The following is a 14947-nucleotide window of genomic DNA, read 5'->3' as shown; positions in this document are numbered from 1 at the left end:
GTTGGACGCATGTGGAGGGGTTTAATTTCCAGGTCGGGTTCGGATAGGCCAAAAGCTTGACCCAGCCCATGATCCTCCCTAAATAGGGGATTAAATCTTTTAAGAATAAATAGTATAAGGACCTTGCATAGAATTTGACCATTGTTTTTATATATTACAATTAAAAAATTATTTATTTAATTCATATCAGCATTTTCCTGGAGGTTTCTTTCACCTGTCACCAAAAGCCAAATGATTGAAAGTGGCGTGTAAACTCGCCTTGGTTAGTTGCATGTTAAGAAATTAGACCGAATCCCAAAGGGACGAAAGCGTGGGAATTGGCCTTATTCCATCGCCTGTTCAAGTTCCGCTGTCTCTTTCTTAATATTGACCAAGTTTTCCTCGCAAAACCTCTGGTTTTTATATATATAAACACACACAAGCCATCTTCTCCAAGCATCAGCAGGCAAAATCCAAGTATTTTCTTTTCTTGCTTGTTTTCTAGTTTCTTTGCCCTTTTCCATATTGGTTCATTTAGCAAGACTTGAAGTTGGACTTAGGTTCAGAGATTTAAATAACAGTTGCGGTCGTATTTTCAATTACAGTTTACGTCTATAGTGGGTATTGCAGTTGTATTATAACAGTTTAAGATAGAATCTTCACCACTATATAACAATAGTTATTCCGATAACGGACCGCTATGGTGTGGTGCTGAAATTGAGTGCTTTCGATCTACTTACTGACAAAAGTCCCAGTTTGCTGTCTCAAGTACAACCTTTTCTATACGTAACTCACAAGCAATAATCACACCTCCTGAATACCGAATAAAACATTCGTGCTCTTTTCGCAAACCCCACCTTCTTCTTTATAACTAAACCAAACACATACACATACACATACACATACACATACACATATACATACACATACACATACGCATACGCATACGCATACGCATACGCATACGCATACGCATACGCATACGCATACGCATACGCATACGCATACACATACACATACACATACACATACACATACACATAGCATTCCCGATGGAGCGGACATCGGCGACGTCGACGGCCGTTATTCCGGGTACATTTCAGGTGAGTCGTGATGATGTCACGGGCCAAATCGGGTTGTTTTGGCATCAAATGAAGGTACCACTGATTGTGCCGTCTCAGAAATTTATGGTTTTTTTGTTTCCGACATGTCGATAATGCTTTTCGTCGAAAGGGTGTATATGGGGATAGCCATAGTGTTGCTCATGTTGTTTGGGAGAAAGCCTGAGAAAAGGTACAAATGGGAGCCGATGAAGGATGATGTTGAGCTCGGTAGTTCTGCTTATCCTATGGTTCTAATACAAATCCCAATGTACAATGAAAAAGAGGTTCGTTCTGTGCTTCATATTTGGATGCCTTTTCTTTTCGGACATTAATGCTGATAGGGGGTGAGTAGTCGATCAAAAAATTATTATTTATTCGAGTTGACGAGTTATATTTTATAATTTAAAATTTATTTGAATTTTTTTAATATGAGTCGAATCAAATTGTTTGAGTTTCTCTTTAAATTTAATGTAAATATTTATAGGATAAAGTACATAAAGAATCTCATAACTATATGACGTTATTTTATTGAGTCACTCAATTGTTAAAAGTTACAAAATGGTGATCAAACTATTTATATGTTCTAAAGTCATCATTTTATGTTAAAAAATTGATAATCATCTGAACTATACGTTAATATATTGACTAATATATGATAAAATATAATTCATATGTTGTTGATTGAGTCTCCTTTTATATTGTTCCATCGAGCCAATAAGTAAAACAATATTTTATCGTCAAGTCAATGTTTGAAAACAACGGCGATACGTATAGACATAATTAAAATATGATTTTATCATATATTAGTAAACAAATTATATCCAGCTCAGATGATCGTCTATTTTATAACTCAACTCGATTTTGAAATTTTTTCCGAATTGAGCAAAGTCTTTTTAAATCGAGTAGAGTTGAAAAGTTCGATCTTTTGAGTATAACCGAGTTTTGCTCTCTATTAGTGCAAAATGATAATCTAAGACACGTCTGATATATACTCAGGTTTATCAACTTTCAATTGGAGCTGCATGTGGGCTTTCATGGCCAGCTGATCGGATAATAATTCAAGTTCTCGATGATTCGACAGATCATACCATTAAGGTATATTTTAAAGTAACTTTACAGAAATTGCAGAAAGTATTACACGAGTTCTGATGCTGGAATGTGATGATAGAGCATGGTGGAACAAGAATGCAGAAGATGAGGAAGCAAAGGGATAAACATAAAGTACGAGGTAAGGGACAATAGGAATGGGTACAATGCAGGTGCCTTGAAAGAAGGAATGAAACACAGCTACGTCAAACACTGTGATTATGTTGCCATTTTCGATGCTGATTTCCAGCCTGAACCCGACTTCCTATGGCGCACCATCCCATTTCTTGTCAACAACCCTGAAATTGCACTCGTTCAAGCACGTTGGAAATTTGGTAACCTTCCTTATCGTTATTTGAATTTTAAGATAAATTGATTAGACATTTTTTTCCTTGTGTGTCGGTGGCCCTCTCTGTCTGCCAATTTCTTCTGTTCTCTTTTGGACACGAGGGTGTCTTGTTTTTCCTTTTAAATTAAGGTTTGATGATATCAATGGCCAAAATAAAGAATGTTGGTGGGGCTAACTATTTTCATCTGATTAGAGAAATTTCAAAGGAAAATTTGTCAATTACTTGGAATAAAGATGACACATGACGTTGACACATTAACCATGGCTGACTTAGATGGACACACATTGATATTTCATTTTCAGATTCTTACACTGTGATTTTTTTTAGATATAAATCACTTTGTTAGTGTTCATTTTTTTAAGTTTTTATGTTTTGTTTGTGATTATTTAAATTTTGGGCTAACCACGCATTTAAAAGTTATATTATTGGTGTTGGGTCCGTTTTAGTACCTTAAATTTAAATTAATTTTAAAATTTGATGTTAAATTTTGAACAGTGATACTAAAATGAAACAAAAACTAAAGTTTTTAACGGTAGAGTATTAAAATGAAACAAAAACTAAACTTTAGGTATGCTTTTGAAAAAATTGAATGTTTAAGTACTAAAATAAACTAAAACTGATAATTTAGATACTAAATGTATAATTTACCCTTAAGTTTTTAATATTTTTTGTTTATTTTTTAAGGTGTTCTGTTTTGCTTGTTTAGGATCCGTTGAACATATTTATTTAACATTCAAAAACATGTTCATTTATATGTTCCCAACATGTTGATTTAATATTCGCGAATATGTCTGTTTATATATTCATAAACACCAATATTTAAAGTATAAAAAAGTAAAAGGATAAGGAGTACCATGTAAACAAACTTATAAGCGAATCCATTAGCAAGCATGTTCCTGAATATAAATGAAACAAACACATATTTATGTTCGTTTGTTTATGAAATGAACATAAAAATTTTGATTATAATCGTTTATTTAGATTTACAAACAAAAGTTATACGAACGGTTGACAAACATTCCATCAATTATATTGTGATAAATGTTACTGTTATGTTGCAGTCAACGCAAATGAATGCTTAATGACAAGGATGCAAGAGATGTCATTGGATTACCATTTCAAAGTGGAACAAGAAGTGGGGTCTTCAACCTATGCTTTCTTTGGTTTCAATGGTAAACAAATCCCACAAGTGCATCAAATGGTTTTCAAGTCCTTTAATCATACAAGACATGGTTACAAGAAGCTAGATCATATATATGTGTCAGGGACGGCCGGTGTATGGAGAATTTCAGCAATCAATGAAGCCGGTAGATGGAAAGACCGAACGACGGTGGAGGATATGGATTTGGCCGTCCGAGTCTTAAGGGCTGGAAATTCGTTTACGTCGGCGACCTCAAGGTACTATTATCATCAAATTTGGGTCAAACTCTAACCGTATTCCTATGAATGGGGAATTGATTCCATCATGATTTATGGTAGGTGAAAAATGAGTTGCCAAGTACATTCAAAGCATATAGGTACCAACAGCATAGATGGTCTTGTGGCCCTGCTAATCTCTTCAAGAAAATGGCAATCGAAATCATAAGAAATAAGGTAACCATCCCAAGATCGTAATGAACACAAAATCAAGATTACAATTCATTAACTTGCTTTCTTTAATTGCAGAAAGTTACTTAATGGAAGAAGCTTTATGTGATCTACAGTCTCTTCTTCGTCCGAAAGATTGTAGCTCACATTGTCACATTTGTTTTCTACTGTCTCGTTTTACCGTCGACTGTTTTCGTTCCTGAAGTCCATGTTCCTAAGTGGGGTGCCGTCTACATTCCTTCTATCATCACTCTCCTCAATGCGGTTGGAACTCCGAGGTACTTCCCTCGATCTTTCTATGTTGATCGGACTCGATGTCGATGCATATTCGAGCATAAAATGGAGTATGATCCTCCAAGTGATCAGCTTGATTGATTACTGAAATGTTGCAGGTCATTGCATCTGGTGATGTTCTGGATTCTTTTCGAGAATGTGATGTCTTTACATCGGACAAAGGCAACGTTCATCGGTTTGCTCGAGGCCGGAAGATTAAACGAATGGGTTGTTACTGAAAAATTGGGAGATGCTCTCAAGACCAAAGTAGGTCAAAAGCTCCCAAGAAACCCCGAATCCGAATCGGAGAAAGGTAACTCTCAATCGGTCAACATTTACCATCTGAGAAGATGAACATACACACATATATATATATATATATTAATCTTTTCTGCTTGCGCAGGCTTCATTTGCTTGAGCTTGGTGTTGGGGCATACCTCTTCTTCTGTGGCTGCTATGGCATGGCTTTTGGCAAGAATCGGTATTTCATATTCCTCTTCCTACAGTCGATCGCTTTCTTCGTCGCCGGTTTCGGTTACGTCGGAACCTTCGTTCCGACGTCTTAGTCCCCAAAATGATCGAAAGAGAATCATTTCCAAATATAAGAGCACTTCAGTTTTTTTGATTTTTTTTCACCTTTTGGTTTATTTCATTCAAATTGTTGTAGGTGCTAGATTATTTACAGAACGTGGTCATTCTTGTATACTGAGAATAAGTGGATTTAAGCAATCAAGTTGCATTAGAATTCTCTCTTATACACACATGTTCAACAAAAATGGAAGAATATAATTCTTTAAATCGATTGTCCTATTACCAACGAGCAGGTATTTAAATAAGAGTAACGGTGTTGTTCAAAACTATTATTACACGATTGTGATACACGTAATGATTATAATAATATTATTATTTTCGTAATCGTAATAAATGTAAAGCAATTAAAAACACGATTGCAACTGTAATTTAAATCCATGCCAACAAATACTCAGAATAAGTGGTAATAGAATAATGAGCATAAAACGCATGTGTCCAGATCATCAAAGCTCCCTCTTAAGCTGACTCACTTTCCCTCCATCCGGCATAAATGCCAAAGTTGCTTCTCTTTAGTAGCAGAATTTTATGGTAAAGGAAATAATTTTTTTAAATTTTAAGATAGATAAATTTATAAAATTTTAAGAAGGTATAGATAAATTTAAATAAAAATAATATATAAAATATATCTATACATTTTTAAATTTTTCTCTTGTAATTTTGATAAATATTGTAAAATTTTATTTTTAATATTAAATTATATTGATTATATTTTATTCTTAAAGATAATTTTGATTAGTGTTATTTGATATTGATGATTTTTTTAATCAAATTTTAAATTTAATCTTACTATATAGAGAGAAGGAGAAGAGAGGACTCTAGGGGAAGGAACGGGTGCCCTCTTAGAACCCATGATATAAGAAAATATGAGAAACAAAGATAAACAAGTTGATCAAATGACTAAATATGTTTGTTCTGAATTTTTTTTCTTCTATATTAATACGAGGGACTAATGGGGCAATCGCCCCCCAAAATTTAAAAAATTATAATTTAGACTCTTAAAATTTTTAAAAGTATTAATTTAATCTCCCAAAATTTCTAGAAATTCAAATTAAAATTTTAAAATTTTGAATGTTTTTAATTAAAGTCTCTCCTATAATTTTTGAAAATTCTCATTAAGCCTCTCAAAATTTCAAAAATTTTAGTTATGCCTTGATTTTTTTAGAAAAATGTAAACTAAACCTTTTAAAATTATTAAAAATTTTAATTTAAATCTTTAATTTTTTTAAAGATTTAAATTGTCCATTAAACTCAATCACCAAATTCTACCGCTATTTGAAAATATTGATGTTAATCTTAAGAGTTATCGTCCCCGTTTTACATTAATATTGGAACAATGTTTATTATTGGTATTTCAAAATGATAGTTCAACAATTAAAATCTCAAAATTTATTATATAAATTAACACATTTTTATCTCGACGAACATATTCTTTCAATTATCAGCAGAGCTTTTGGGTTGTTCCGACTGTTAGTATCGGGTCGATTTGTTGTTATTCTAAGCCTTTTGTATATATTTATGTTTGTTTTGTATGAGTTTTATCAATAAAATCATACATAACCTCTTTTACAAAAAAAATTAAATTAATACGATACAAAGTTTCACATTTGTTCTATTTTTATTTGTAAAAAATTAAATTTATTTTTAAATCTAAATATTTATTAATTTTTAATAAATAGTTATTTTAAAAAAGTATAATTTACATCGAAAATCTTTACAGCAAATAGTTAAAAGCTCTCGGTTGATATTCTCTTTCTTCTTTAGACTGTGTGTCCAATACTCATTAGGAGTAAAATTTTCCTTTCCTTAAACATAAATTGTTAAAAAACAAAATTTACAGCATTTATTAAAAAATATTATAAAATTTAAATTGTTATAGAAAAGAATTATTATATAATTATAAAATATTATAAAATTTACAGCAAAATTGTCATATAAATTTAAATTATAATACAGAAAAATAGTGATATTATCTATATGTATAAAGAATATAATGAAAATATAGTACTTATATAATTATAATATTTTACTTAAATAAATAAACATGTAAAATAAATATGATATTTAAATTTAAAGTTTGAATTTGAATAATATTTTGGGATAATTTTTAGGATTTATCTTTTGGATATTTGTTTTAAATTCTCATGTTACTTTTAGGAATCCCGAGAATACGAATACCCCTTGAGGCATTGCTTGAATGTACTTCCTTTTCTTTAGTTTTTATAAAAATTCTCAGGTTTTTAATTAAAATTATTTTCTTTTATCTTTCTTTAATTTTCTTTTTTACTTTGTTTTCTAAAAATGCTAAGTATGATATTTATCATGCTTAGCTAAATTCTCCTTTAGCCGATGGCTTAGCAATGACTCAATTCATATTGTAAGAATTGGAAAACACTTAATATCTTCATATATCATTCTTAATTTTCTGTAAACCTGGATTAGCAATCGACATTTCCTTTAAAAATCTCAACACTTTCATTTCAAAAAGTCGACGTTAGTATGGATGTTATTCTGATTTACAGTTGGGAGGAAGAATCAGCTGGTAGCAAATTCAACTTCCTATGAACACACTTAGCGATATTTCACTAAGGGATATTAAGATCAGATTTGATTCTCATCGAGACAACATAATCCGAGTTGGACTTTTCCAAAACTTAAGGATGAGTTAGTGCTAATGGCGATAACAGTGGTTAGTCCAATTAAGGACCGGATTTCTAAGATTGACTTGGGAATATTAGTTTACTGGATAGGAAAATAAGTTGCAAGGTTTGGGCATTGTAGACTGTAACTGATATGAATCCTGAAGTAAAATCTCTTTTGATGATTGAAATGAATTGAGGTAAAATGAAGCTTGAGGATATTTTTTTATCATTATTGTTTTCAACTATTTACTTTCATTCTTTATCATTTTTACTTAGTTCATTTTATTTAATTTTAATATTACCACACTCATTTTCTTTTTACTTACAATTATATTTGATTAGGATCAACATAATACGACATTGGAAATTTCTAAGTCCCTACAGATCGACCCTTTATTCTCTATACTACGTTTCAATTTATTTCATTTGAGAAAAAATAATATTTATTTGACAATATGCTAATTTCATCCCCTAATAGACACACTTAAACTATGACCCTCTTTTTAAATTGGTCCCCAAACTTTTGAATATTCTAGTTTCATTCCCAAAATTATCCACATATGCGATTAGTTTTAACCATAATTTAACTTAAATTTTGTTCTTTTCAAACATATGATAATATAACTTAGCCTAACGATTTTATTAAAAAAAGATGTAATTAGTGTATACATACAGTTTAGGATGAAATTAGAATGTTTAAAAGTTTAAGGACTAATTTAGAATATTTTTATAGTTTAGGGATGAAATTGAAATATTTTAGAGTTTTTTAAGGAAAAAAATGAGAAAAAGGGGGAAATTTCACCTATTTATAGACATGCTAAAACGATGTCGTTTTGGCACCTACCCAAGCACCCCAAACGGTGTCGTTTTTCTCACCCTTGCTGTTGTGCGTTTTGGTCTCAGTGGTCTAATCCCTTCCGTAATCCTCGTCTTTTCCTTTGTTTACAATTTGGTCACTTATTTATGATTAATTTCTTATTTATTTAGAACATTTGTCCTTATTTCATAATTTTTCCATTTTATGTTTAAATGCTAACTTTTAGTTTATTTTCTTTCAGGTCCTCCGACATTTCACGTGTTTTTACATTTTAGTCCCCTGTGATGCCTTTTTATTCTTATTTAAATTGTATGTCCTTATTATGATATTTTGCATTTTTATGAATATGTGATTATTTAGAACTAAAATTTTTGGTCATGACCTCCAACTTTATCCAGATATTTGCATCTTAGTCATTGATTATTGGTTATTTTAATTTTATTTTGATTTGTTAGGGTCTCACCATGCTATTTCTCCTTTTTGTTTTGTTAGGTATTATTAAAGTTAAAAAAGTGATAAATCATGTTTTAGTCCCCCAAGTGTTGTTGTGTTTTTTTTTCATTTTAGTCACCGAATTTTCTTTATTTTGATTTTCTCATATTAATTTCATTATTTTACATTCTGGTAGCATGTTTACGTTTTATTTATTTTAATTTTGATGTGATGCTTTTGTTTATTTATATTTTGACCCTTTTATTTACATTTCATTTATTTCAATTTTGATTCACTATTCTGCTTATTTACAATATGGTCACTTCTTATGCTTCTTTCATTATTTCAAATTAACCACTGACTCTTTATTTTATTGTACGTTAACCATTATTTAATTAATTTATTTGATGTTTGATTCGATCTTACAGTGACCCGATCCGGGGTATGACTCGCATTATTACGATCCAGAGTTTACTAATTTCTAACTCAAACCATTGTTTATTTATTTCTTTCTTGCACTAAATATTCGATTCGACCCTTGTGGTGAGCCGATCCGAGGTACGATCCACATTATTATGGTCCAGACTCTATTAACTCCTAACTATTAATTCTTTTTATTAATTTGTTTGAATTATTATACCATCTTGCGGTGACTCGATCCGGGGTACGACCCGCATTATTACGGTCCAGACTCTATTAACAACTAACTTTTCTAACTCATAACCGCTAACCGCTAATTTTTATTTATTTATTTATTTTATGTTTGAAATATCGTACGACCTTGCGACGACCCACCCCGGGGTACGACTCGCATTATTTACGGTTCAGGTTAAATATTAAAAATTAATGCTAACATTTTATTTTTATTGCTCTTTTACTTCTTCTATTTAATTTTATGCATATTTAAATTCCTTCCCTTTACTTTTTATTTATTTAATTTCAGCCCTTTGATATCATTATTTTAATTTACTATTTTTTTATTTTATTTTATTTTTACCCTTCATTTTTAGTACTGTAATTTGAGTCCTTTTATATTTTAATTGCCGTCAATATTTGTATCCTTTTAATTTAGTCCTTGATGGATCACATTTTTTTTAGATTTAGTCCATAATCTTTTAATTATTCGATTCATATTTAGTCATTAAATCAAGAGAATTCTTAATTTGGTCCTTGCTCTTGCTTGAGGTTTCAATTTAATTATTCGAATCGTAAAATTAATTTATATTAGTATTAGAGTCTCCATTTAGAATAGATTTCAATATAGTCTTTTAATTTAGGGAATAATTCGAGTTGGCCCTCGCCTAAATGTTCAAGAGAGCATCTCGATTATTCAATTCAATAATTGATTAAAATCAAATAGGGTTAATATTAGAACCTACATTTCTAGGTTTGTGTTTTTAGGTTCTTTAATTCGCATAATTTGACATTTTAAGCTAGAGAAAACCTTAATATACCCTTAGTTTAATTAGGATTAATAAAATTGTTTGATTACATTTTATTTTAAAATATAAGTCAATGTTCACTTATTAGAGATTCGATAGTATATCTCTCACACATATGCTCAGGGGTGACTACTAGTGATTCCCGAAATAGGTCGACATCCTTTTCAAGACCACATCATGATTTCTAAAATTAAGGTAATGTCCGGTTATTGGACACAATAGCTGATCTCCCGTATTCATGCTAGGGGGCGAATGTTATCAGCCTTAATAAACGAATACCCTTTTCAACTTTGCATCCATAATGATTTTTTAAATTAAATAAAGTTCGACCTCAAAATTTCCGATTCTAAATATAGGGTAATCAACTAGGTACCAATTTTTGGGCGCTTGTGGGGGTGATAATCATTCCCCACGCGTAACCGACCCCCGAGCCTGATTTTTGGATTTTTGCGGACCTTAAAACTTGATCTTTTGATAAAAATAAAATGTTTTATTAAAATCACCCCGTTTTATGGTGTCCCAATCGCACCTTAAATGATTGGTGGCGACTCTTCGTATTTCAAAATTCTTTTCAAAGAAAAACCCTCAAATCGGTTATGATCTTTCCCCGCCTGGGTAAAAAACGGTGTCACAACACCGAAGGTAGCCAATAAAATTGATAGTGCCCTATACTCGCATTCCTAATCTGACTGCAGCTCTTTTATTTCAGCATCATAATGAGTTTTAACCATATTATGGAACAATTGAAAAGCCTGAAGCCTTTGATCTTTCAATTTGAGTAAGTAAACCCAACAGTGTCTGGTACAAGCATCAACAAAAGAAACATAGTATCGATACCTATTCGATACTATATGTGTAGACCCCCACAGATAAGAAAAAACAAGTTGAAATGATTTGTCATAAACAGTTGTAGACTCATGAAATGAATTTTATGACTTTTCCCCATTCTGCAAGCTACACAAACTGTACTTTTTGTTTTATTAATATGATAAGGAAATTCAATTCCAATTTGTTTACATTCGTAGGGTGCCCAAGCCTCTTGTGCCACAACTCATATGATTCAATACTATTATTTACATTTGCTTCTACATTGTCTATGTTACAGCAGTTCTTATTCTCTGCAGCAAACTGATATAAGCTTCCACATTCACGTCCTTGCAATAAAACCTCTCCAGTTCCTTCATCTTTCACCAGGCAGTGATTTGCATGGAATTCAAAAAATTCCATATCTTTCTCTAGCAAATTTTGAGACAGATAATAGATTCTTAGTTACAGTGGGAACATGAAGTAGATTGTTAATAAAAAGAGCTCGTGACTTAGTTTCAAATTTAGAAAAACCAAACCTGCGTATATCTAAACAATGCCCATTTCCCATAACTAACTTACCTGGGCATGTGCAGTCTGAACCATTCACCAACTTTGCTGCATCAAGAGTGACATGGTGAGTCGCCCGGAGTCAACCACCCACTTTTCTGAGTTCGAAGACACGACATGTGTCTGAGCATGCACATTATTGTTGCAGGAATAACACTCACTATCAAGCACAATAACATGCACTTTGGAAGTCTCATCCTTATTAGCCAAAACCCTAGGGAACGACTGATCAAAACGATGCCAACAACGATCAACTGAGTGGCAAATTTTCTCACATAACTGACACTGCAACTTTGCTCTTCCACGACCCCAAGCACCTGATCTTCCTCCAGTATACTGTTGTTGACTAGGAAACTGATTTCCTCGACCATTGTTCTGTATATAAACCACATGCGTACTCATAGGAAGCTGAGCTTGAGCATGAAACCCCTTAATTTGTGCTTCTGCATCTATCAAAATGGACTTCACTCCATCTAGCGTGAAAGCATCTTTGCTTGTTGTGATAATCGTCATGAAAGGTTGGTATTCAAAAGGCAATCCATTTAAGAGAGTTTCAATCTGATAAACATAAGAGATTCCACTCATACACGCCGATAAAGTATCACACACTTCTTTAATCGAAGTAAGGTAGGACCTCATACTTTCATCCCCCTTCTTGATAGACCTCAGCTTGCAGTGTAAACTCATCACACTAGTAGTCGAGAGATTGGAGAAGAAATGCAACCCCGTGGCCCAAACTTCAGTAGCCGTCCCAACAAATTATGGTTAAAGATGATCACTGGTAGTAGACAATAACCAAGATGCCAAAGCACTATCCTGTTCTATAAAAATCTCTCAGTCTTCTTTAAGAACGAGATTATCTTCATTATCAAGAACCTTCTCTGGTGGAGATCGAAGCTCACCAGTGAGCAACCTCTCCAAACGATGGCTACGAACATTTAGAAGCACATGTTGCTTCTAAAGAAGAAAAGTTCATCTCATCAAGCATAATGTTGATCCTTTTGTTCGTAAACAATTTGCCATGCTTGGACGTTTCTTCAAGATCAAGACTCTGCCCAGTACTAACGATGGCCATGGCAGAAAGCAAGAACAAAAAAATAACAAGACGAACAAGAAAATCACTTTTACGAGAGCAGGAAAGCGAAAAGAAATGGCTATAGGATCAAATGGCGACTGTTACCATAATGAGAAACCAAGTTTTGATGAAAAGATGAATCAATGATGTTTTTGATTTGAAAAGCTTACTTTTACAAGACTGCTCAACCACTCATAGATACACATTGCATTTTGATAAATTGAAACAAACTGACTCAACAATAATTAGTTTTAAAGAACTAACTGACATGAATGCACGGTGAGTTGGCAAGCTATTGGCTATATTCAACAATAACCAACCAAAATTTTTGAAGAAATCAAAAACCTATTGAGCCTACTTGCTATTGCTGAACCGCCCCCTCGAAACCAAGTAAACGAGCATCCTTCAAGAGGGAGGTCTATCTGATTCCTTCCCTGAATAAAATCCGAAAACACATTTATAGCCGACGAACATATTGGGCCTTCGTATTTCTCATCCTCATTCAACACTATATTAAAATCCCCCTCCTATGATAATAGGGATCCCAAGCTTCATAATTAATTCTTCCAACTTCTGGAAAAACTCTCTCCTCTCTATGTGATCATTCCGGCCATATATGTTATAAGCCCCGCCTTTAAATCATTTTTGCAAAAACCAACTTTCCAGAACTACAAACCTTTTGTCCAAGTGTTTTCTTTTCATCGAAAAGAATTCCTTATCCTAGAGCAACCTCTCGAAGCCTCTTCATAAAGAACAGAGACACACCCGCTAAAGTTATTCCCTTGAAGGTGCTTAACAACCATTTTGTTCTCTGAAGCCAACTTAGATTCTTGGATGAAAACCAACTTGGCTTTACTAGCAAAAATTATCCGACTGACAGCTTTAACCTTCTCTCTTTTACCCAAACCACGAACATTCCAAGACATCGCAACAAAATTCATAATTAGTAAAATTAACACACAGGTGGAGGTTCAGCGATCAAACCAAAGAAATTAACTCCTCGCTACAGCCTCTATCATTTGAAGCCTCCCAATAGCCACATTTGTTGCCTCATTGAACTCCACTCCAAGCCTAGATCCAACATCATATGTAGCTTCGGCCTCTGTTGCATTTCCTTGGCAGTTAACAGTTCTAGTAGATAAGTTAACACTACGATGGACTACATCTTCATTGTGTGCATTCTTTTACCTTTTAGTTTCTTCTGCCTCCTCCTTGGAATGCTCATCTCTTTGATTTGCGTCGAACCTTAGGCTCCATTAGTACCACCAAAAACAGGGCTTGATATAGGAGTCACAATCGAAATCTTCTGAGCTTGGTTTACCTGTTGCATCTCAACCAAACCACATGAAGGAACAATAGTGATTTCATTAACAACATTTATAGGGACATCTAGTAATCTCGATCCTTCCCATGTGTGGTATTAATTTGTGTTATGAGTTATTTCTATCAACTTATTTGTTAAGGACTTTAAACGATTTGATAAGTTTTTTTTATATCTAAGGATCACTTCGATGACCAGTGTGGCTTCTTGGGTTCGGTTATAATTTCTAAACTGAGTCTCAAATATTACCAAACAAATTTACCGTTGAAAGGTAAAAACAAAAAACAAAAATTTGAAAAGTAAAAGTAAAAAACTATATATGATTAACAAAAGTTTCAAAATAAAAGAAAATAAAAAAAATAAAACCAATACTCCCTCATTTTCATTAAATTTATCCCTTTTGAATATTAAAATTATCTAATACAAAATATTTTATTAGAAAAATCAACAAATAACAATACTCATATTTCCGTTGTTATCATTCGTCAAATTATCACATCAAAATAAATTTATCAATAACTTTTTTTAGAGTAATTTTGTCATATTTCTTATTTTGTATGACTTGATATTTGATTAAATTGATTTTTAAAATTATGTATTAGTTGAACTGCATTATTTGAGAAATTCAGCCATTTGATCAATATCAGACAAAATTAATAGACTAAGGAAGTATAATTTATAAGAAACAAGACAAAAACTTTCAAATCATCTCTTTGATTCTTGTTAGATTTGGATTGACTTTACTATCGATACGTGATGAAAAAGAATATATATTATTGATGTGGCATGGGGCACGCAACATAGTGCATAAAAAATATTTAGCCATACTAATCATGAAAAAACTTCAGTATACAGTAACCTTCCACCTCCATGTATCT

The 14947-nt window shown here is 32.4% G+C and overlaps 1 pseudogene; it reads left to right on the top strand.

The window, feature by feature from the left end:
- Window positions 1–1031: 1031 nt before the first annotated feature.
- Window positions 1032–4944, top strand: LOC120156068 (annotated as a pseudogene).
- Window positions 4945–14947: the final 10003 nt, after the last annotated feature.

Source organism: Hibiscus syriacus, unplaced genomic scaffold (assembly GCF_006381635.1).
Source record: "Hibiscus syriacus cultivar Baekdansim isolate YM2019G1 unplaced genomic scaffold, ASM638163v2 tig00111213_pilon, whole genome shotgun sequence".
NCBI classification, from domain to species: domain Eukaryota; kingdom Viridiplantae; phylum Streptophyta; class Magnoliopsida; order Malvales; family Malvaceae; genus Hibiscus; species Hibiscus syriacus.
This window is presented reverse-complemented; position numbering and strand designations above follow the sequence as displayed.